This window comes from Lactuca virosa, chromosome 1 (genome assembly GCF_052849685.1).
Source record: "Lactuca virosa cultivar CGN04683 chromosome 1, Lactuca_virosa_CGN04683_v6, whole genome shotgun sequence".
In the NCBI taxonomy this organism is placed as follows: Eukaryota; Viridiplantae; Streptophyta; class Magnoliopsida; order Asterales; family Asteraceae; genus Lactuca; species Lactuca virosa.
This window is the reverse complement of record NC_136426.1, coordinates 279478784-279484194: the sequence shown is the minus strand read 5'-3', so window position 1 is coordinate 279484194 and position 5411 is coordinate 279478784.

Sequence of the window (5411 nt, the reverse complement as noted above, 5' to 3'; positions counted from 1 at the left end):
TTATGACAGTCTTGCTTCATTACTTACTTCCAAAGTATGAACAATTATGGATGTTTGAATAATCTTATTATTTGGGAAGTAAAACATGCAAAGTGAAACACAAGAATAACCTAATCCAATATGGTCTCAAACTTTTGAATATAAATATAACACTTATTATTTAATCACCATATTAATTAGACCTTACTCATTGTATAATGTTTCGATCAATCAACTAAATACTTGAATTAAAAAAATAGTCATCCCATGCTCCAAGCATGCACACTATGTTTTGTTGGGTTTTGTATACTACAACATCCTATGGTGCACATACAACCCTAAATGCTTTGGATCTATGTTTTCTCTAATTATACATGCAATATTGTTTCCAAAGCATGAAGCCTACAACTAGCATACAATTGACATAAACAACATATAATTGAGTTATAGAATTATGTAGAGGTCGAAGTTATATTGTAATATGTTGAAATTGTAATGTTATTTTACAAAGGCAGTTTATGTCGAAACTTATTGTCTAGTCCTTTGTAATTTTTTTGTATGCTTTTGTGTTCTCCTATAAATAGGCGAGTTACGTAGAGTTAGATAAGAGCTTTGATAGAACTTGTCTATTTTTCTCTCTGTAACCATTGAAAGCATAATATGAGCTGAAACCAGATTCTATTTACATTCGGTGTTCATATTCTCATTACTCTGATTTACTTTACATTTCTCGATTCAATACTTCATTAATTGGTATCAGAGAAGGAATCATTCTCTGCGATCTGATTTTCATTCTGAACAAAAGGTTTTTGAATCAATTTTTGGTTCAAAAGTTTCCGCACCTTTTTTTGTGAAAATTTTTCTTGATCTACAGTTGTGATTCGATTCTGCAACTGATTTGTTGAATCGAATGTTCTACTTGAAATTCCTGATCGTTTTAGCAATTTGCTTTTAAAATCTCTATAGTTTTTCTGGAAAAATTCATCCATACGTCAATGGCGAACTTCAACTTGAATTCAATGACATCATATTCTCATCTGCTAGGATCTTCAACTAAGATTCCTATGCTCATTCCTGAATACTATGATCAGTGGGCTGATCGTATGCAAGACTACTTGAACGGGCTGGATGAGAGCTTTGGTCTTGTATTACTGGAAATGGTACTCCTCCGCCAAATGTCCAAGCAATTGGATCTTCATCTGATACTTCATGTGTTGTTGATCAATCTGATAAACTGAAGAAGCTTGAGAAAAGATGTTTGAGAGATTTGCGTGGTGCATTGCCTCCTGTTGTTTATAACTATGTCAGAAGTTGTACAACTGCAAAAGACATCTGGAACAATCTCAAAGAAAAGTTTCAAGGAAGTGAAAAGACGAAGATCAATTCTGTGAAACACTGTTTGATTGAATTGAAAGATTTCAAACAGAAGGATGGTGAATCGATTGAAGATTACTATGATCGATTGAACGAGTTAATCTACAAGTGCAATCGCCATGGAATTACTCGAACAACCATGGAATTCAATCTGAGATTCATCATGGGTTTAAGAAAAGAATGGAGGAATGTGACATTGATGGTGAAAACTCAGAAAAGTTTCGAGACTTCGACACTTAATGATTTGTACAATTTGTTGAAAACACATGAAGGAGAAGTTAATGAAATTGCTGTTGAGTCGAAACTAAGTTTGGGAGGTCCGTTGGCATTAGTTTCGAAAGTTGCTGATAAGGAGTAGGTTGAAAAGGAAGATTCTGATAATGAAGGATTTTTGGTCAATTCGGATGATGAGGCTGTTGCTTTTTACTCAAATAATAGAGTAAAGAAGTTTTTCAAGAAACCTTTTAATTCTAAGTCGAAAACTGGTGAGCTAAAAGGAAAGTTTGTGACGAAAGCTGGAGGAGAAGAGAAAAAGAAGAGTGAAAAGAAGGATGTGGAGAAAGAAGAGTTGAAAATTGAGAAGAAGGTTAAAGGTGATTCTGGCATTGATTGTCACTACTGCCATGGAGCAAATCATATGGCTAGTGATTGTCAACTTCGTAAGAAGGAGGAGAAGAAAAACAAGATAAAAGACGAGGCGTATTATGTTGAGCGTTTGGAGGGAGTTCGTGCAAAAGCGAAAGGAGTCTCTTTGGTGGCGAAGGGTGAAGGTAATGATGAAGGAACTTACCAGATTTGGTCATCAGGTTCGGATGATGAGGAAATGCGTAATCCTACGCATGGTTCCATGTATGCAAAGTTTCAGGAGGAAGATGACGAAGTGGTGACTGGTCAGTGTTTCATGACCAAAGGAGGAGATAAATCACCAATGACCACAAAGGTACGGTCTATTATTCAATCTTTCAATATTCCTTTGAATGCTTATGATTCTGAATTAATTGCTTTTGATGATACTGTTGCTTATTTCGATACTTTGGTTATCTCTGCTAGTAACGAGGCAAAGAAATCGACTTCTCAATTGATAGAGGTTCAGAAGCAGTTAGATTCTAAGAAAATAAAAATAGAATGTTTAGAGTTACAGATTACAAACATTATGTGTGATAGGGATTCGTTGAGTAGTGAAGTAAATTTGTTGCTTGCTCAACGAAACATATATTGTAACTCTGCAAAAAGACTTTATGCCAAACTAACTGCTTTGCATCATTCTTCTGATATAAGCAAGGAACAACATAGGAAGTTATTACCTATTCTAGCTTATGAAAGAGAGAAGGTTGATAACATTTCTTATGATTGTGAGAAAACAATTTCAGAATTTGATAAAATTCCTGATGATCGATATGCTTATGGGATAGTTAAAATTGATGAATATCTTGATGCAAATGAATTAGTTGATATTGTGAATGATACCTTGACCAAAACTGAACAAATTAAAATTTTGAAAAGGACTGAGAATTCGACATCTAATTCTCAATCTAATTTTGGTGATATCGAAGATAATTCTGATAGTATTAGCAAAATTAGTGATATTGAGGATGTTGATTGTTCTTAGTTGTCTATCGTTAATGTTGCATCTAAGTCTAAAGGAAAAGAAAATGTAAGGATTCGTTGGTTAAGATTGACACATACAAACCCTCAACTTCAAAAGTTTGTGATTCTGATCATGTGAGTGTCAGAGATAGTCAAACAGACAGCAGTGATGATGAAAATGATGATTAAGTTTCACACAAACCCATGTCATCAAACAAAGGTTCGAAAGAAACAACAATTCCACGAATTGTTGTTGATCAAGTGTATGGTGATGACTGAAAAGGGTGCTCATTATCTCGAAACTAATTCAGTGGTGTATCCTAATTTCAAATGCACATATGATGTTATTTTTCCAAACCATGTGTTTGTGACAACAGGAAATGTCGAAACATCAAACCAGAGTTTAACAAATTGGTCGAAGACGATAACAAACATACATCTGATGAGGGATTCTTTTCAAATCAAAGCACTATCGAAAATAATATCACAAAGAATACATACACCTTTCAAAGACAAAAACCTCAACGTAAATCGGTTGAAAGACAAAAGGTTGAGAAAGAACTTTCAAAACAAGGTGTTGTGAAAAATGAACAATTTGTCAAAATTAATTCACAATAATTTAAAGATCAAATTGACAAATTTTCGAAAGATAATGAAATTTCAAAGAGACAAGCTCGAAAGAAAATTTTCTGGCAAACTGTTGAGTCTCGAAAGAAACAAAAGAGTTTGACAAAGAAAATATTTGAAAAGACAGAGTCTAATTCTGTTAAGACTATGTCTTCATCACATTCAGACAATAAGAAAAATCCCGCTCAAATTAATAAATCGTTGTCTGAATCCATTCTGCAAACTACATTTTCGAAAGCTAAACCTCAAGCTACTACATCATTTTCAACAAATGTCAATCGTTCATCATAGAAATTTCAAAATCAAAATTTCACAAATTGATTTTCTTCTAATTCACAAAAAAGATTTTCTCAAAATATAAACTTCAAACCAACATCTTTCCCAAATCATTCAAAGAATTTTCGAAATCGATTTTGTCAAAACACAAATGTTGAAAACAAGGTTAAAAATCGACAATGTGAAGAATTTCGTCGTAAATCAAATGTTGATTTTATTCCATACAATCCAAATTTTCCAAATCCTTCTGGGAAACAAAAATTGAAAGTTTCGTACACTAAGGGTGTGTCTAATGAGAAGAATTTCGACCGTTGGATTCAAGGAAATGGAAGAATGTTTCAATCTCAAAAATTTTCCCAACAACAAATTAGAGAAGCTTATGAGAAGTATGTGAATCATTCTTCAAGTGAAAGTTCATCCTCGAAAGAATCAGATGTTCCTGTAAAAGCTTGGAAACCAATTTCGAAAGTTAAGACAACTGAGAAAACAACTGAGAAGCCAAAGGCGAAAGGCAATGACAAACCTAAACCATCGAAAACTTATGTTTCTGCTCCTTTACCTAATGATGTGGACTTAATTGATAGTTTCAAATCCAAAGTTCGTGATTGGGTTTTAGGTTCTTCATTTCACTCTGTTTTTCAAACTGATTTCCAAGGACCCAAACAGCCTTGGGTACCTAAATTCTTTCATTAATTGAAGTTTTTGTGTGACGAGCAATATGATGATAAATGATACATTAATAGTGGTTGTTCTCATCACATGACTGGAAAGAAGGAGAATTTGCGTGATTTTCGAAGTTTACAGAATGCAGGAGCAGTTAAGTTTGGAAACAATCACAAGTGTCAAGTGAAAGGATATGGCAAAGTTACGAATGGCAAGTTTACTGTTAATAGAGTAGCATATGTCGAAGGTCTTCAACATAACTTGATAAGTGTTTCGCAACTTGTTGTGGGCACTGGTAATCAAGCGGTGTTTAATGAAGAAGGAAGCATAATTTCGAATGTTCATACAAAGGAAGTTTTGCTCAAATCCAAACGAAAAGGAGACATGTTTACTCTGGATATCAATCCTATCATTGGAAAACCATCCATGTGCTTACTTTCGAAAGCTTCATCTGACATTAGCTGACTTTGGCATCGCAGGCTTTCACATCTGAATTTTCGAAATTTGAACAAATTGGTGGTTCAAGATCTGGTAAGAGGATTACCTGTTTTAAAGTTTGATAATGATACTTTATGTGCAGCTTGTGAACAAGGAAAACAGCATAAACAAGGTCATCCACTAACCATAGATTCAAAAATTGTCGAACCATTGGAATTACTCCACATTGATTTATGTGGACCTTCGACAGTTGAAACACTCAACAAGAAATGATACATTCTCGTTATTGTTGATGATTTTTCTCGATTTACTTGGGTTTATTTTCTCAGGTTGAAATCTGAAGTTGCTCAAATAATGATTTATGTTATCAAAAAGATGGAAACAAGCTTAAAGAAGAAAGTTTGAAAAATCAAAAGTGATCATGGTTCTGAATTTAAGAACAATGTTCTTGATTCATTTTTAGTAGA